Raw genomic sequence first — 20679 nt, forward strand, 5'->3', positions numbered from 1 at the left:
AAGCACAAATGGGGGAAAGATAAATGCTGCATGGAAATCTTCAAGTAACGTGAAGAACTCTAGAGAAGCTGAAACAAGGATTTTCACACAGAGCAGACAGAGAAACTTCCCCTGGAGCTGGCACCCTAAATTCGGATTTGCAGTCTCCTAAACTGTGAGAAAATAAATTTCTGTTTGTTAGAGCCACCCACTTGTTGTATTTCTGTTATAGCAGCACTAGATGACTAAGACACTATCCCAGCCCTAGAGTCAGCCATTTCTCTAAGAAGGCCCTGGTTCCTTTTACTAAAGAATAGTATTTAGAGATCAAGATCTAGATGCTGGCTGTGTTTGTTGCTACTGAGTTCTCATTGTTTCTAGGCCCTTTCAATGGATGCATATATATGTATGTATGTGTGTGTGTGTGTGTGTGTGTGTACTAATCCATATATATAAACATATCAATAAATATTTCTATATGTATCCATCTGTGTCTAGATTAGGTTAAACATAAGGTCACGTAGATATCTCCAACTTGAATCCAGTGCCATCTGGATCATTCTAGCTTTCTCCCCTTGTTCGTGTGTAACTTTCCTTCAACATTAAGAAAACTGGCTCGCACTATCCACCATCTATTTACTTATTTGGTCAATCACAGTAAAAATACACAGCAGTTTCAGAATTGTTAACCTGCATCCCCATGAGAAACAAATTTACCAACTAGAGTATAGTGCTTATGTACAGTTCCTTTTGTTTTTAGTCTTACAGTTTTCAGTCAAAACACTGGTTTCCAAAGTTATTTGTCAGCCCATTTTCCCCCATCCCATCAGTGAGGTTATTCATGGAATCCTAATAGAGGTAGTCATTTGTTACAGCCTGCGTTCCATCCTGGAATCCCCCCAACATCCTGTTTGATTGTTTTTTTGTTTTTTTTTTAATACATACACTCTTTGTGATATACAGTTCTATGGGTCTTGACAAATGCATGTAATCTTATAGTATAGTTCCTTCACTTTAAAAGTACAGAAGTTTCTTTACCCTAAAAGTCCCCTTGTGCGTCCTCTTTATCGTCAACCACTCCTCCAGCTTCTGACAATCACTGGTCTGTTTTCCATCCACTTATTACATTTTAATGAAGTAATTTGTTAGCTAATTAATTGCTGTCAGTTGCTTCCCCAATGTGAATGTAAACTCCATGAGGACAGGGACCATCCATGTGTCTTGTCAATCACTGTAAACCTTATGGCTTACAGAGTGTCCTGCACATTGTAGGTGTTTAATAAATATTTGTTGAATGATGGCAAATTAATGGTTAAGAATGGACTTATTTCTGTTAGACCTCATGATGTTTTTTGATGGACTAGACAATAATAGCTGCTGGAGGTTCAACAAATAGAATATTGTCTCTTTCTTCAAGAAGCTTTCATATTAATTGAAGGATGGAACATGTACACAGAAGGAAAGAATTCGGGGAAAAAAGAACTGACTTCTAGCTGGAGCTGCTTGGGGACGGCTTCATAGAAAATGTAGTAACGAGTTGCACTTTAAAGGATTCTATTATAATTTAGTTGAGTTTGATGTGAATTTGTTGCTAAGGTGTATTTGCTGCAAACAGAGCCCAGGTTCTGTCAGCTTTATGAGGAGAATTGAAAGAGCTTATACTCTGGCATAGAAGCAGACAGTATAGGTAGAGGAGATGGTCATTTTTGCATATTTAAGCTGCTAAAATTGTTAATGATTCCAAGGTATTTTTGTTCTAATTTGCAAGTTTGTATTGTGGTCTACATTAGCCTTGTCGAAGACTCATTTTTTTCATTCCTTATCTGTAATAAGGTTCTCAATCCTCTTTATCTTTTTGGTTAATTTTATATTGCATTGATTTCTCTTCAAATTATGGAAAAGATTTCATCTTTGTTAATAGACTATGTTTAAATATGATAATTGCATTTGGGAAATATCATAACCCATCTGTACAGAGAAAATTACATCCAATATACATTCAATATCAAATATATTTCTAGAAAAAGAGTAATTGTGTGCCAGAGTATTTAACTATGTAGAAATATATTTTCTCATGAGATAACTCTTCAAAAACAACACAGAAATTTGACGGCTTCAACATCGACTGCAGGATATGTTTTGCAGAGTTTTTCAATGATAATCCTTTACCAGCCACACTGATTTAACATTAAGTCATAAAAGCCAAGAAAAAAATATTTATTTGTAGGAGTTATACCTTAACTTATAATCAGTAATTAACATCTAACCCATGTTTTATTAAATTAGCATTGCTAGAGATCCAGTCCCTAAGATAATAATTCAGGGGACAGGTAAATTTTGATGGAGGCAGGTAGTAGGAAATGTCTGGAGAGGAGGGAATTCCTGAAAATATTGGGCCTGAGTGGAGGATGCTGGGATGTTAGGAAGTAGGCTTAGGGAATTTAGGTACCTTGCATGTAAAAAATGCTAAGAAGTAGGAGAAAGGTTGTGAAAAAATACATGTACAGGTAGTCCCCGACTTAGTATGGGGTTCCGTTCCGACAACTCCATTGTAAGTCGGTTCTAACGTAAGTTGAATACCTGTTGTTGTTTTTTTCTTTTTTTTTTTTAGTTTTCATAACCTGCTATGCAGCAGTGTTTTGAGCAGTAAATTAGAACATTAAACATCTGCGAGTGAACATCTGAGAATAACATCAGCAAATTACACCCTGCAACATTGTACGTATGACACAGGAAAAAAAAAAGAATAACAAACGATGATAAGTGCCACTTGTAACTCAAAACTCCAATACATCGTTAAGTCGGGGACTACAGTAGTCATATAAAAATATTTGTGGATATCTGACAACAAAATTCATAGTAAGCATTGGGCTAGGACTTGAAAGGTAGTAAAAGAGAAGTAGTCTAGGGTAAGGTGGATAGAATTACAACTTAGACTTGAAAGGAGAGGGCTACCAAAGTCGGAATCAGGCAAAGAGATAAGATGACAAGTCCAGGGAACTAAGTTAAGGGAGGACGGAACAGACAGGCACTCTATGATTCGAGTTTCAGTTACCAATAATGGTGTATGAAGGAAATGTAGGAAGATAATTAAATGGCAAATGGCCTGAAACTCAGGTATGAGTAAGGCACAACAGCAACAAAGCCTGTTTCTGGCTTGCATTCTACCCACCACCAGCGCTGATGACCAATTTCAGTAAGTAAGCATTCATTCACAGATGGGTAGAGAAAATCATACCTGGCTAAACAGAAAGATGGATGTGGTAAGCAGAGAAAAGGCACTTTCTGATAATAAGTTTGGGTCTTTTTCAGTTGGCCTAGCTTTACCTTTGTATATGCTATAATTCTCATTCACAAAACAAATAAAACAATTTCTTACAAAAGTTCAAATGTACAGTCTAGCACTGCTTTAGCCTCTTACACTGCTTTAATTTGCTAAGTTTTGTACCCTCTTTCGATTCACTTTACAGACCTGTCAATTTATAAGGAAGTTCCAGAATTTTATCCAGTTCCATATGACAGATTTATACTCGTTCAGTACTTGGAAAGAGATCTATGCTTATAGTCCTGAGAATGGAAGCTCTGAAAGAATAATGCTGAGTTACAAAATAATGAACACTTACATTTTAGAGCAAGAAAATAGAAATGGCAGAATTTTTCCAAAAGCTGGATATTAAGTAGATATACTAAAAGTTATTTTAATGAAGATTTGGAAGAGCATCACATTTGATGTTCTAAGTGGAAAATACATTAAAATGTGTATTTACTCACAAGCCAGAGGATGTCCTGGAGAGGGATTATTCAATAGGTTTTCCATCTTACTTTTTTCTAGACACGCTAAATTTAATGATGAGGGAGTAAATTAAAGAAGGAGGAAACTATCATATATTTAAGAATATGCCAGTCATTTGTCTATGTATTTACATTTATTACATAAATTATTTTTACATATGAGGAAACTGAGATTAGAGGTTATTGCCCAAGTTTATACAGACAGTAAGTGGCAGAATTAGAATTCAAACCCAGATTTGTCTGACTAGTTTTCTTTGTTTTTATACCCCTCTAAGGATCATATTATATAAGTAAGGGGCTCTTGATGGTGAAAATATTTTTTAGTTAATTAAGACCCAATGAACATAGACTCAGAAAGATCTAAATTGGAATTGCCTCCGTTCGTCCTTTGTCCTTTCATAAGTCACTTAACATCTCTAAACCTTGACTTTCACGCATCTACAAAACATGAGTATTAAAATCTACATTGAAGGTCATTGGGAGAAATATATAAGAAAATGCCTAATATGGCATCTGACAAATAATAGATGCTCAAGGAAAATAGTTTGACTCTGAATAGAACCCCTTATTGTGTCATATTCTGTAACTTACAGAAATTTAGCAATTGCTAGGAAAAGTATTCTAACCCACCAGAAGCATAAATTCTTCTCTGACTCCTCTATGTATCACTTCTGTAGTAACCTCATCCATTGTCAAGGCTTCAACTAGTAACTCTGGAGAAGACTCTCCATTTTCATCCAGCACTTCTGAACACACGCAGGAATCTTGTACTTGTATGGGTTAATGTATAAAAAACCAAATCATCTTACTCCTTCAAAGTACCCCTTCTCCTAATTATTTCTTAGTTAATTGGCATACTGTTATAATAACTAGCATAGTCCATTTCTTATAGTTGATACTCAGTAAATACTTGTACAGTTGACAAAAAAAAACTTTTCTTTAACTTTAGATCATATGTCTAAATAGCAACTAAAGGAATAAGAAAGGAAAGGATTTTCCTTGAGCACACGTGTGCCAGGCACTTTATTGTGCCCTTTACATAATTCGTCTGTTACTCAAAAAATGGCAAAATGGACAGTATCATTGCAATTTCAAAAGTGTTATAGAACTTTCCCAGGTCCTGTTGATTTTTCATTCATTTTTTTATTCATTTCCTTGTTATTTATTTTACTTGGGACCAGGCATGTGTGTCTGGAATACTGTGATAGCTTGTTAATTGGCCTTCTGCATCACAGACTCTCCTTCTCTTCATTCCTGCTCCCCTCGGCCACTTTAATCTTCCTAAACCACCACTTTGATTCCTTCAATTCCATGCTCAAAAGTACTAATAATTTCCCATTGACGAAAGGAAAAAGTCAAAACTACCTAGCCACAATGAACAAAGACTCTCACTAATCTATTTTGTCAGCATTAACTTCCATCTTACCCTCAAAAAACCTGTTTACACCAGTTAAATCATTCTATTTGCTCCCTAAGCACCTTTTTAAAATTTGTTTATTCTGTTTTCCCTGCCTCCTTCCTTCTCTCTATCCACCAAAGACATTGCCATTATTTAAGACCCAGATAAATTATTCCATGTCAATCCATCCCTGGCGACTCCACACATAGTGACCTCTCTCTTCCACCAACACAGTGGAAGCCACTAGAGCCCTGGTGGCTCAGTGGATAAGAGCTTAGCTGCTAACCAGAAGGTCAGCAGTTTGAATACACCAGCCAATCCTTGGAAACCCTAAAGGGCAGTTCTATTCTGTCCTATAGGGTTGCTATGAGTCAGAGTCAACTCGACGGTAATAAGTTTGTTTAATGGGTTATCATTTCTCACCTAGATTACTGTAATACCCTCCCGACTTGTTTCACTGCCTCCTGTCTCCCCATGTCCATCCACAAAGTGTCTAGTGATCCTTAAAAAAAAAAAGTTCTTTAGGAATACAAGTAATCTGACCAACATGGTAGTGCACAAGGTTTTCTTTGATCATCTATTTTCTGGAAGTTAAGATGACTAGATCAGATCTGTAGCACTGGCTAGACCAGCATCCTGAGGCTGGTAGCTAAGTGTAGCCACTCCAGAACCTGGATGAGCTTCCACTACCACTTTATCTCCATGAACATACTTTTCTTCATGACACTGAGCTTGCAGGCTATCATGAACGATATCATAGCAGAGCAGCTGGACACACTGGGTTGCTGTATTTGCTTAGACAATACTTACCATCTGAGGTTGAGACTGGGCCCAGAATTGATTCATAAAACACACAGTCTGCATGGATTCATGAATTGGACTCACAGTCTGCTGATAGGCAGTGGTAGTTTCTAGCACCTATGTAGGTATTAGGACTCTTGTGAGTTCAGAGAAGTTAGTGGAAATTCATAATGTGTTGTGCTAATGTATCTTTACATATCTGGGTGACATAGTCAGCAGCATGCTGACAAGACCTTGCATTTTAGGAGGCTATGTACAGATGTAAGTAGCCCTGGTGGTGCAATGGTTAAGCACTTGGCTGCTAACCAAAACGTTGGCAGTCAAAACCCACTTAGCAGCTCCACCAAAGAAAGACATAGAAATCTGTTCCTGTAGGAGACTTCTGGGTAACATGGCACTATAGACAGAAGCACCATGCTGTCCTTCCACAGCAAAGATCTGAAAAACTAAGTCAAACAGAGACACACGTCAATCCTGAAACCCTAAGCATCAAATGAAGAGATAAAGAACTCAGCCAAGCACTGAATGGAATAAGAAACTGACCAAGAACAGAGAGCGAGGAGAGATACATGCAGAGGTCCCCTATCAGCTACCGCAACAGGGATCCACCATCTTGGACTCCTATCAGAGATTGGCGAACAGGAGTTACGAGAAAGCAGCTTCACAGAGTTTCCAGCAGGAGACAGAGCAACCAGTAACCAGCGATATATGCTTTCCAACCCCCCCACCCTTCTTCACCCCCACTTGGCCTCCTCTGCTTCCTGCGGCCACAGTCTCTTGGCCAGGAAGTACCGGCTTCACCCCAGTGTTGCTTGGATTCTACCCATCCGCACTGGCCAGCTCCTTGAGTGCCATTTGTTGACTGCTGGTGTTGCTTTTTTCTGCTTCTTTAGATTTCTTCCTTACCTCTCACCACCTGCCCCTCCTTTCTCTCAAATACCTGGCTCCGTGTGCCATCTTTGCCTCCTCCTGAAAGGCTGTGAAACACCGCTCGACTGTGAAACTGCTTCCTAGCCTGTGCTTCCACACTGGTGGGACCCCCGGGGCATTTTTTGTTTGTTTGTTTGCTTGTTCTGATTGTTTGTTTTCTTTTTCTTTTCTTGGCTTGGGAACCCCTTCTAGCTGGGCAGTACTGTGTGGCTTGGGAGATACTTCCTTACTCTGTGCAGATGCACAGTGATATCCCTGGGGGCATTTCCTTTTTCTTTATTTTTTTTCTTTAGTTTCTTTGCTTTGTTTTCTTCTTTCTCTTTTTCCCTTTTTGTCTTTCTTCATTTCCAGTTTCTTGTCTCTCTATACTTACCTTCTCTGTCTCCTGAATAACTGGCATTGTGTGACAACTCTACCCTTCTGCCTGACTGTACTTCATGAACTGGGAATAACTTCCTCTGTCCTAGAAGACACACTGGTGGGATCCCTAGGAACTTTTATTTCTTTTTTTCTTCCTCAAATTTTTATTTATTCATTTTTTTCTTTAATTTTTTTCCCCATTTCTAAGTCTCTCATCTCTCTACTCCAAAAGCAAGCTCCCTTAGCACTCTTTTTTATTTATTTGTGTGTAAGTTTTTAGCTCCTGTTCCTCTCTCCTCTCTCTCCTCTTTCCATACAAATCTTAGCTCCACATATCAAAATCTACCCCCTCCTTCCTGCCTACTTGCACAGTGCACTGAAAATCACACACCCAAGCAGCACAGGCACTGCCTACCGAAACCTCCACTGCACTGATTCCCAGCCTGCCATGTCAGCCTTAGTACGTGCCACAAACAACCCATCCCAGCAACTCCCTTTCAGCTGGACCTGTCCTGCTATACCATACCTGAGAGACTTACCCTGCCCATTGGAGAAGGAGGTGAAAAGTGTCGTGCCCACAGATGAGCAAACAACAAAGAACGCACAGCCCGCCTGCTCTGACATAACAAAATAAGACAAAAAAGCAGGAAGAAACAAATCTACAATCAATAAAGGGGGAAAATAACTACTGAATGCCCCGAAGACAGACAAACATATCAAAACATATACAAAAACAGGACAGAATGGTTCCAGTAGGCATCCAAAATAAAACACCAGGTGACCTTACAGTAGAAGAAAAGGCAATAGAACTACCTGTAGGGAATTCAGATTTCTAATATTCAGAATTATCCAAGAGTTGAAGCAAAAAGCAGGCAAAAATGAGGAAAAAATAGACAAATTCATGGAAAAGACAGACAAATTCATGGAAAATACAGACAAAAAATGGAAGAATTCAAGAAAATAATACAGGAATAAAATGCTAAAATAAATTCACAACTAGAAATCATACAAAAACAACAATTAGAAATCTAAAAGATAAACAAGATTTCAGAAAAGGACAGTGTCATAGAAGGTCTGAGGAACAGGTTTGAAAGAATGGAAGACAGGATCAGTGAAATTGAAGACAAACACTTGGATACAACTCTGAGTAAAACTCAGAAAAAAGAATGAAGAAAGATGAAGAGACCCTGAGAATTATGTGGGGTTTAATCAAAAGCAAAAATCTGTGAGTGATCAGAGTTCCAGAACAGGGGGAGAGAACAGAAAACACAGAGAAGATCATTGAAGAATTGCTATCAGAAAGCTTCCCCAATATCATGAAAGATGAAAAGCTGACCATCTAAGAAGCTCAAAGAACGCCATACAGGATACAGTTCAAAAGAAAATTACCAAGGCATATCATAATCACACTTCCTAAAACCAAAGACAAACAAAGACTCCTGAAAGCAGCTCAAGAAAAACAAAAAGTCACATACAGAGGAGAAACAATAAGACTAAGCTCAGTTTATCCAGAAGAAACCATGCAGGCAAGAAGTCAATGGGACAAAATATATAAAACCCTGAAAGAAAACAATTGCCAACCAAGAATAATATATCCTGTAAAACTCTCATTCAAATATGATGGTGAAATTAGGTCACTTCCAGATAAAGAGAAATTAAGGGAATATGTAAAAACCAAACCAAACTTACAGGAATTGTTAAAGGGAGTCCTTTAATCTGAGAACAAGCAACATCAGACCACAGGTTGAATTTAGGACACAAGATCGCACCAGCCAGATACCAACATAGGAAATGAACTCTGAAGGACTATACAAAACCAAAAGAATTACAACAGGGAACCAGAGGAGTTAATCTGTAAATGACAACAGCATCAGAGCAATAAAAAAGAGAATAAACGGTGTACATATAGAGCCTCCTAATGGAGATGAAGGCAAGGCAATACCATGTAATAATATACTGGTTGAAACCTAGGAAGATAAGGGTAAATTTCACAGTAAACCCAAAGAAAGTTAACAAACCTATTCATCAAAATAAAGAAGAAAAACATAAAGTTTCAGTAAAAATAAAACTTACAAAAGAAATGAGAAAAAAATCCACAAAAAAAGGAATTCATCACAGGAGAGTAAGAGGAACAAAGAAAACGTCTGCACCACAAAAAAGCACTACAAAATGACAGCAATAAACTCACACCTATCGATAATTACACGGAATGAAAACGGACTCAATGCACCCATAAAGAGACAGAGAGTGACAGAATGGATAAAAAAACAGGATCTATCAATATGCTGTCTACAAGAGACACACCTTAGAAACAAAGATGTAAATTTATTAAAAATCAAAGGATGGAAAAATATCAAGCAAATAGCTACCAAAAAAGAGAAGGAGTGGCAATACTAATCTCAGATAAAATAGACTTTTAAACAAAATCCACCATGAAAGACAAAGAAGGACTCTATATAATGATTAAAGGGGTGATCCATCATGAAGACATAACCATAATAAACATCTATGCACCCAATGACAGGGGTCCAAAATACATAAAACAAATTCTAACAGCACTGAAAAGAGAAATTGACAATTCCACAGTAATAGTAGGAGACTTCAAAAAGCCACTCTCGGTAAAGGACAGAACACCTGGAAAGAAACTCAGCAAAGATACAGAAGGCCTAAAGGGAGCAATCAGCCAATTTGACCTCATAAACATATATAGAGCACTCCGTCCAACAGCTGTAAAGTACACATTCTTTTCCAATGCACATGGAACATTCTCCAGAATAGAACATATCTTATGACATAGAGCAATCCTCAATAAGATCCAAAACGTTGAGATAATACAAAGTATCTTCTCTGACCACAATGCCATCAAGGTAGAAATTAACAGGAAGAGCAAGGAAAAAAAATCGATTATTTGGAAACTGAATAACTACCTGCTTACACATCACTAGGTAATAGAAGAAATCGGAAATGGAATCCAAAAATTCCTAGAATCAAATGAGAATGAAAACACATACCAAAACCTTTGGGACACAGCAAAGGCAGTCCTCAGAGAACAACTTACAGCAATAGATGCACACATCAAAAAAGAAGAAAGGGACAAAATCAAACCATTAACTACACAACTCAAACAAATAGAAAGAGAACAGCATAAAAAGCCTACAGCCACTAGAAGAAAGGAAATAATAAAGATCACAGGAGAAATAAATGAAATAGAGAATAGAAAAACAATAGAAAGAATCAACAAAATCAAAAGTTGGTTCTTTGAAAGGATCAACAAAATTGACAAACCACTGGCCAGACTGACAAAAGAAAAACAGGAGAGGACACAAATAACCCAAATAAGAAATGAAAAGGGGGACATTACAACAGACCCAACTGAAATAAAAAGGATTATAACAGAGTATTATGAAAAACTATACTCCAATAAACTTGAAAACCCAGAGGAAATGGATAAATTTCTACAAACACACTACCTACCCAAACTACCACAAAGTGATGTTGAAAGTCTCAACAGACCAATAACAAGAGAAGAGATTGAAAAGGTAATTAAAAAAACTCCCCCTCCACAAAAAAAGCCCTATCCCAGGTGGCTTCACTGGAGAATTCTACCAAACATTCAGAGAAGAACTTATCCCAGCACTGCTCAAACTATTTCAGAACAAAGAAAAGGAAGAGATACTTCCGATTTCATTTTATGAAGCCAGCATAACCCTGACACCAAAACCAAGCATAGATGCCACAAAAAAAGAAAATTACAGACCAATATCTCTCATGAATATAGATGCAAAAATTCTCAACAAAATTCTAGCCAATAGAATTCAACATCATATCAAAAAAATAATACACCACGACCAAGTAGGATTCATACAAGGTATGCAAGGATGGTTCAACACTAGAAAATCAATCAACGTAATCCACCACATAAATAAAAGGAAAGAAAAGAATCACATGATCATCTCAATTGATGCAGAAAAAGCATTTGACAAAGTCCAACACCCATTCCTGATAAAAACTCTCAAGAAAATAGCTATAGAAGGGAAATTTCTCAACTTAATAAAGGGCATCTATGCAAAACCAACAGCCAACCTGATTCTTAATGGAGATAGGCTGAAAATATTCTTTGAGAACAGGAACAAGACAAAGATTCCCTTTATCTCCACTCCTATTTAACATTTTTCTGGAAGTTCTAGCTAGAGCAATAAGACAAAAAAAAGAAATAAAGGGCAGCCAAATTGGAAATGAAGAAGTTAAACTGTCCCTGTTTGCGGATGATATGATACTATACATAGAAAACCCTAAAGACTCCACTAGAGAACTACTGAAACTAACAGAAAGATTCAGCAGAGTAGCAGGATACAAGATAAACATACAAAAATCGGTTGGATTCCTGTACACCAATAAAGAGAGCGATGAAAAGGAAATCAGGAAAACAATATCATTTATAATAGTCCCTAAAAAAATGAAATACTTAGGAATAAATCTAACCATGGATGTAAAAGACCTATACAAAGAAAACTACAAAACACTACTGCAAGAAACCCAAAGGGATCTTCATAAATGGAAGAACATACCATGCTCATGGATAGGCAGACTCAACATTGTGAAAATGACAATTCTACCCAAAGCCATTTACAAATACAATGCAATCCAGATCCAAATACCAACAACCTTCTTTAAAGAGATGGAAAAACTAATCATTAACATTGTATGGAAAAAGAAGAAGCCCTGGATAAGTAAAGTTCTATTGAAGAAGAAGAATAAAGTAGAAAGACTCCCACTACCTGACCTCAGAACCTACTATACAGCTATGGTAGTCACAATAGGCTGGTACTAGTACAATGACAGATACATTGACCAATGGAAAAGAATTGAAAACCCAGATGTAAATCCATCCACCTACAGTCACCTGATCTTTGACAAGGGCCCAAAGTCCATTAAATGGGGGAAAAGACAGTCTTTTTAACAAATGGTTCTGGCAAAACTGGATGTCCATCTGTAAAAAAATGAAACAGGACCCATACCTCACACCATATACAAAAACTAATTCAAAATTGATCAAAGACCTAAATATAAAGCCAAAAACTATAAAGTTCATAGGAGAAAAAATAGGATCAATGCTAGAGGCCCTAATGCAAAGCATTAACAGGATACAAACCATAATCAACAACACAGAAACTCCAGAAGATAAGCTAGATAACTGGGATCTTCTAAAAATTAAATACTTATGCTCATCAAAAGACTTCACCAAAAGAGTAAAAAGAGAATGTACAGACTGGGAAAATTTTTTGGCTATTACGAAGTCAGGCAAAAGTCTAATCTCTAAAATCTATAAGACAATTCAACACCTCTACAACAAAAAGACCAATAATCCAGTTAAAAAATGGACAAAGGAAATGAACAGGCACTTCATCAAAGAAGACATTCAGGCAGCTAACAGACATATGAGGAAATGCTCCTAATCAAAAAAAAAATTTAAAACAAAAAAAACTGCTCCCATAAAGATTACAGCCTAGAAAACACTATGGGACAATTCTACTCTGTCACATGGGATCACTATGAGTCAAAATCAACTTGACAGCACCTAACAGCATATACAGGTAGAGCTACTGTGTAACTGGTGCAATGCAGCCATTTGTCAGCCAGATAATGATAATGTTTTTTTTGGCATCATCTAGGGTATACTGGACAAGGATCTCTAGACCACCTGTCTTCAATGAATAACCAAGAGAGATGTATCTGCCTTCATCACTGAATATTTTAAAATAATGGTATTTTCATGTAATTTATTTGGAATCTTTCAAAAATCAAATTCATGGACTCAGGAAAAATAGTTTATCTTTAAAAACATAATGATAGCTAAGCTATTTTGTTATTACAGATTCATTGTTTTGGGGAAACCTTAATTTACTTATGCTACTCTAAAAATTTCTTCATTCTGGATATTTCTTTCTTGACATTTACTTTTTTTAAAACTACATTTTTATCTTTAATTCTATCAATTTTTATGCCTCTAATAAGTACTAGTTTTTCTGACCCTTTTGAAAAATTTGTTTCCTTTACATGAACATCATATGCAATCATAAATGTATGTGACTTTAAGGGAAGACTAGAAAATTAATACTTCCAGTTAAGGTTTCTAAAACCTCATTTTAGTTTTTACTAGTGTTTTTAATAATAAGTTTGAAAAATTATATTAAATTATAATCTTAGGATTTACACAATTACTTAAATGCTGCCTACTCCCCTGTCATCTGTATAATACAGCTGTCTGCGTCTTATAGATGGATTTAAAATGTCCAGGTCCTTGTCAAATGTTTCTCAGTTACACTTATGTTTATATGCATTAATCATGAATCATTCAAAGGCATTCAGTATATCTTGTATGAACTATAACTTCACCTTTTTAAGATAATATATGGTCAATTTATTGATTGCTTGTAGGCCTGGCCTAATTTATTGTAGAAATATAAACACCAATATGAGTCACTGCATATATCTGTCAATAGTGGGAAAAAAAAATAAAACAATCCAGACATTCACTGAAGCCTGACCTAGAAATAAATGAGAAAGCTACATTTGAATATCAATGTATAGCTTAATACTGAAACTCTTCAATAATAAATGGGAGAAGGGCTACAAAGCTAAAGTGTGAGAAGAGAAACACACTCTCCTGATGGTTAGGTGGTTTGTTAAAGCGTGTTTATATTATATTTTCTGATGCTAATCCCCTTCATTACTTTTGGGTGAGTGTAGTGGTGATGAAAGTATACACAGGGTGGAAATCCCTGAAGGACAGCATCCGGGGTGTCATTGAAGTCAGTAAGCTGGTTGGGAGAGGCCAGAACATTAATTGTGCTAAGGGTCTAAGACCATCCCAAAAGTAGAGAAGCTATATGTTAATATGACTGCCTGAAACCTGGAGTTCCAAGAATTAGAGATTTTGACTGAGGGAGTGGGGTTGGAGTATTAGACACTTACAAGGAAAATTGGTCTGGGTGAAGTGCACCAGCGAGGAGCCTTGATCAGGTAAAACTGAGAAAGTAAAAAAGATGACACTGCGTGCTTGGAGAAAAAGAAGAGAGAGTATGGGAAACAAGATAAGCATAGAAAAGGACGTTAGAAAGTCTTCAACTCAATAGCAACTTTGGCCAATCTCTGACGACAGTGATCTGTCATAATAACCCGCTAACCTACTGCCACTGAGTTGATTCCAACTCATAGCGACCCTATAGGACAGAGTAGAACTGCCTGCATACTGTTTCCAAGGAGCGGCTGGTGGATTTGAACCGTCAATCTTCTTATTGGCAGCTGAGCTCTTAACCACTACGCCACAAGTAAACAGAGACTTAGTCTACCTATTAAATATTTTTCAATCTAACTCTTCTTTGCCATTCCCACTACCACTATTCTAGTCAAAGAAGCTCCATAGACACATCCAAACTCCTTGAGGGACTGAATTGCTGGGCGGAGGGCTGTGGGGACCATGGTCTCAAGGAACATCTAGCGCAATTGGCTTAACATAGTTTATAAAGACAGTGCTCTACATTCTACCTTGGTGAGTAGCGTCTGGGGTCTTAAAAGCCTGTGAGCAGCCATCTAAGATACTCCACTGGTCTCATCCCTTTGGGAGCAAGGGAGAATGAAGAAAACAAGACACAAGGAAAAGATTAGTCCAAAGGACTAATGGACCACAACTACCACAGCCTCCACCAGACTGAGTCCAGTACATCTAGATGGTGCCCGGCTACCACTACTGACTGCTCTGACCGGGATCACAACAGAGGGTCCCAGATAGAGCTGGAGAAAAATGTAGAACAAAATTCTAACTTACAAAAAAAGACCAGACTTACTGGTCTGACAGAGACTGGAGAAACCCCAAGAGTATGGCCTCCAGACACCCTTTTAGCTCAGTAATGAAATCACTCCCGAGATTCACCGTTCAGCCAAAGATTAGACAGCTCCATAAAACAAAACGAGACTAAAGGGGCACAACAGCCCAGGGATAAGGACTAGAAGTCAGGAGGGGACAGGAAAGCTGGTAATAGGGAACCCAGGGTTGAGAAGGGACAGTGCTGACATGTCGTGGTGTTGTTAGCCATTGTCATAAAATAATATGTGTACTAACTGTGGAATGAGAAACTGTTTGTTCTGTAAACCTTCATCTAAAGTACAATAATAAAAGAAGTCAAATGATATATTGCATTGGGCAAATCTGCTGCAAAAGACTTATTTAAAGTGTTAAAAAGCAAAGATGTCACATTGAGGACTAAGGTGTACCTGACCCAAGCCATGGTGTTTTCAACTGTCTCATATGCATGTGAAAGCTGGACAGTGAATAAGGAAGACCGAAGAATTGACACCTTTGAATTATGGTGTTGGCGAAGAATATTGACTATACCATGGACTGCCAGAGAACAAACAAATCTGTCTTGGAAGAAGTACAGCCAGAATGCTGCTTGGAGTGAGGATTGTGAGACTTCATCTTATGTAATTTGAATGTATTATCAGGAGGGACCAGTCCCTGGCAAAGGACATCGTTCTTGGTAAAGTACAGGGTCAGCAAAAAAAAGGGAGACCCTCAATGAGATGAATTGACACAGTTTCTGCAACAATGGGCTCAAACATAGCAGTGATTGTGAGGATGGCTCAGGACCGGGCAGTGTTTCGTTCTGCTGTACATAGGGTGGTTATAAGTCGGAAATGACTCAAGGGCACCTAAAAATAAAAACAAAAATCGAGGCCATTATTGCTGCCATATGTTAACCTAAGTGAAGATGCTGTGATTCATTTCAGGAAAATATGTTTCATGCTAATTGAATCAAACTAGGAAAAAAAACAAACAAACAGGTAAGCTGTGCCACCTAAGCCAATGTGTATCTCTGAACTTCTTGCTACTAACTTAAGGGAAAAAGAGCTGTCCAGGGCAGATTAGCCAGGGGGCTGAAGGGACCCCTGAAGTACTGTAGAGCCCAACTTAAGCACTAAGGAAGAGGTTTTATAACTAGGAAAGAAATAAAAGTGAAATCTTAGGTCATGAACTCCTGTCTCATTTTGACACATCCATTCTTTCGGTTAGCGAAAGCCCCAAAGAGAAATGGGAAGCCCTATGAGAGAAAAGTAGCAACTTGGAGACACTCTGGGTCAGAGGATTTTGCTTCTCCTATGGACCAATACTGAGTTCCACAACAACGTAAATAGTGGAATTCATGAGACTCCAAGATTAAACTAGATTTTGGGAATTAGTTAGAAGTTTAAACAAGCTGGTAAGCTTATGGAGAAGAGTACAACTCAAGAGATATTATTAAACTCAGAGTCCTGTGAACCAAGGCAAGAACTGTGTATTCAAGTAGGAAGTAATCAGTGTTCCACATTCTATAATCACTCAAGCAAACCTCTCATTTTCAGGGGAAATTAAGCATGCATATGTGAGGGAAGAGTTTGGACTTACACTACAGAATCAGGCTCAATATATATCAAAACAATACTGCAGTTAACCTCCCAGATTAGAATTTACTTATTAAAAGTAATAATAAAGTACTTGAATTTTTAAAGCTTCCCACCCTTACCACTCCAGCCCTAACTATTGAGAGAAACATGAGCAAATTCAGAAGCTGTATATTGCAATAAGGCCAGTCTTGCTAATTCTAAAGCTTCATCTAACTGATTAAACCTAACATTATAAAAGTCTACTTTGTAACAAATTTTTGAGTAAGCTTTATGGTATTATTAAACTCAAGAAAGCTACTTCTGCTTAAATTCATTTGAGGGAGACATTCAATCTGCATAGAGAAAAGCAGCCCTTTTGTTTATTTAATCATGGACAAAGAAGTTCATCATCATCATCACCAAGGAGGTTAACCAATTACCTGGTACATCAAACTGCATAGCTCTGTGATGAGCTATCCTTGGATCAAACTGGGAAGCAGGGCTTGATACTTCAGATTATCTTTCCCAGGCCTTTTTGAGTTTGCAGTTAGCATAACATTCACTCATTCATCAACCATAATCCTCTGCTATGTGCAAAACTTACTGTTAGAAGAATTACATATATTTATTTTATATATTATACATTATGGCATATTACATTTTATATTAAATTATATGTTTTATTATCTATCATATATTGTCTATATATAAATATATACCTTGTTTTCAGGGGGCTCACCTTGACCCAATTACAGATGTTTAAAATATGACACACAGTAGATGCTAAAAAAATATTTACTGAGTGAATGAGTAAAAGAAAACAGTTCCTCACATCTAGGACTTAACAATCTCAGACAGACATCTCTCATCATTAATCTGAAGGTAAAAGTACATGGCACACATAATAGAAAAGAGTATCAACAATTCTATCTCTAAAAAATCCATAATTCTATATCACGGTATTAGTAGCCAAGTATATATTTCCTCTACTGGTCAGGAATAAATAAATTCTAAGAATGGAGCAAAAATAAATTCATGCTTGGGACAAATTCTAAAAGCAAGGGAGGGGTGCAAAAGCTCTTTTCTGACCATTTGATTAACATATGAGTTCTTCCGGAAGGAAGTAGTGTCTTAAGAACTATTAAAAAGATGAGAGCACGATATTGGTTGTTGCTTCACAGTGATGGTTTTTATACAGATTTTTTGCCAACCCCCTCTTGTATGATGGTGTTGAGGATCAGAATTATTCATTGTTTTAGGTGTATGAATTGAAAATTCAAGACATGTTTTCTTTCTAGATACTTTGCCTGAAAATAAGATATACTGACAACAGATAATGCCATAGGAAGGCAGCGAGCCTTCATATAATCATGAACAAATGAGAAAATAATCAATTTATTTTTGCTTAATTATTACTATTTAAAACACAAAGATGATGCCACTAACTAGCTTTGAGACCGCGATCTCTTAACTTTTGGGACTTTAGTTTCCTCATTGCTAAATAAGGCCTTTTTGAGAGCTGATGGCTGAAGTCCTTCTCTTGTCTTTAATTTTATGATTTTAGTGTCTGCTCAACACCTAAATCATAGCACTTTAAAATTAGAACTTGTATGGTTCCTAATTTACTTTGAATTGCCTCCCTGAAAACATTGCACCCCCAGCTACTACCCAAGAAACTCCTTTTGTTGTTCAGATAATAAATTACTTCTAATACAGAGATTACATTCCTAAAATCAAGCTTACTGGAACATTACTTAGCAACTTTTAATCTTTTCTGGAAGAGAGCAGTATATAAATAATAAATACATGACATGAAAATGAAACAGCATATTTAAAAGCCCATTTAAACAAAACTCAACAGGGTTTTTAAGCACAGGAAGCAGAGGCATCAAAATCTCTCACCCGAGGGAGAGAACTCATTTAGTGGTCTGGGGAAAAGGGTATTCTGGGAATAAAACATTGCAGAGAAAATCCTGGAGGTGAGTAGAAGACTTGTACTCAGAGATCTCTTTAGCTTGACCAAAATAGTAAGGATGATTAGGTTCACAAAAGCTGATTAAGAAATAATGCAACCTAGGGTACCATGTAAGGAAATGAAATGGTGACATGTGCTATAGTTAAGAGATGGAAGAGAGGCAGCTAGACAGACAAGCTGGTAACGGTAGTGGTAGTCATGCAGAAGTAATGATGCTGTTCTGTTAGTTGCTAACGAGTCGATTCTGACTCATGACAAACTCTTGTGTGCAGAGGCCTCTCTTTGGAAGCATCCCTGGGTGGGTTTGAACCACCAAGCTTTTGGCTTATCCATTTGCACCACCCAGAGGTAGTTATAGCAGAAGTAATGATGCTACTTGTTGTGTTTTTGGGTGCCATCGAGTTGATTACAACTCATAGCGACCACATGTGACAGAGTAGAACTGCTCTATAGGGTTTTCTTGACCATAATCTTTTTTTCTATTGCTGTGGGTTAAATGAAGTTTACATTTCAAGTTAGTCGCCCATACAAAAATTTATACATAGATTGTTATGTGACTCTAATTTACAATTCAAGTCAGTTTCTCATCCAAAAGTTTATACACATATTGCTATGTGACCCTAGTTGCTCTCCCTATACCATGTCAGCACATTCCTCCTTTCCACCCCTGATTTCCCATGTCCATTCAACCAGCTCCTGACCCTCTCTGCCTTCCCATCTCACCTCTGGACAGAAGCTGCCCATTTAGCCTCTTGTATCTACTTGAGCTAAGAGCACATTCCTCATGAGTATCACTTTATGTCCCACAGTCCAGTCCAATCCCTGTCTGAAGAGTTGGCCTCGAAAATTGTTTTAGTTCTGGGCTTTCCAGGGTTCCTCCAGTCTCAGTCAGATCATAAAGTCTGATCTCCGTACTAGAATTTGAGTTCTACACCCCACCTTTCTCCTGCTCCATCAGGGACACGCTGTTGTGTTCCCTGTCAGGGTGGTCATTGGTGGTATCTGGGCACCATCTAGTTCTTCTGGTCTCAGGCTGATGAAGTCTCTGGTTTATGTGGTCCTTTCTGTCTCTTGGGCTACTACTTTCCTTGAGTCTTTGGTGTTCTTCATTCTCCTTTACTCCAGGTGGTTGGGACCAATTGCTGCATCTTAGATGGCCTCTTGCAAGCTTTTAAGACCCCAGACACCACTCACCAAAGTAGGATGCAGAACATTTTCTTAATAAGCTTTGTTATGCCAGTTGACCTAGATGTCCCCTGAAAGCATGATCCCCAGTTCCATACCCATACTACTATGTCCCTCAAAGTGTTTGATTGTATTCAGGAAACTTCTTAGCTTTGGATTAGTCCAGTTGTGCTGACTTCCCCTGTAGTGTGTGCTGTCCTTCCCTTCACCTAAGATAATACTTGTCTACTATCTAGTTAGTGAATAACCCTCACCCTCCCTCTCCACCCTCTTAACCGTCAAAGAATGTTTTCTTCTGTGTTTAAACCTTTTCATGAGTTCTTATAATAGTAGTCTTATACAATATTTGTCCTTTTGTGACTGACTAAATTCACTCAGCATAACGCACTCCAGATTCCTCCATGTTATAAGTCATGGATTCATTGTTGTTCTTTATTGTTGCATAGTATTCCATTGTGTGGATATACGATACTTTGTTTACCCATTCATCCGTTGATGGGCACGTAGGTTGTTTCTATCTTTCTGCTACTATGAACAGTGCTGCAAAGAACATGGGTGTGCATATATCTATTCGTTTGATGGCTCTTATTTCTCTAGGATATATTCCAAGGAGCAGGAGAGCTGGATCGTATGGTACTTCTATTTCTAGCATTTTAAGGAAGCGCCAAATCAATTTCCAAAGTGGTTGTACCATTTTACATTCCCACCAACAGTGTATAAGTGTTCCAGTCTCTCCACAACCTCTCCGGCATTTATTGTTTTGTGTTTTTTGGATTAATGCCAGCATTGTTGGGGTGAGATGATATCTCATTGTAGTTTTGATCTGCATTTCTCT

This window comes from Trichechus manatus, unplaced genomic scaffold (assembly GCF_000243295.1).
Source record: "Trichechus manatus latirostris isolate Lorelei unplaced genomic scaffold, TriManLat1.0 scaffold00068, whole genome shotgun sequence".
Classification (NCBI taxonomy): Eukaryota; Metazoa; Chordata; class Mammalia; order Sirenia; family Trichechidae; genus Trichechus; species Trichechus manatus.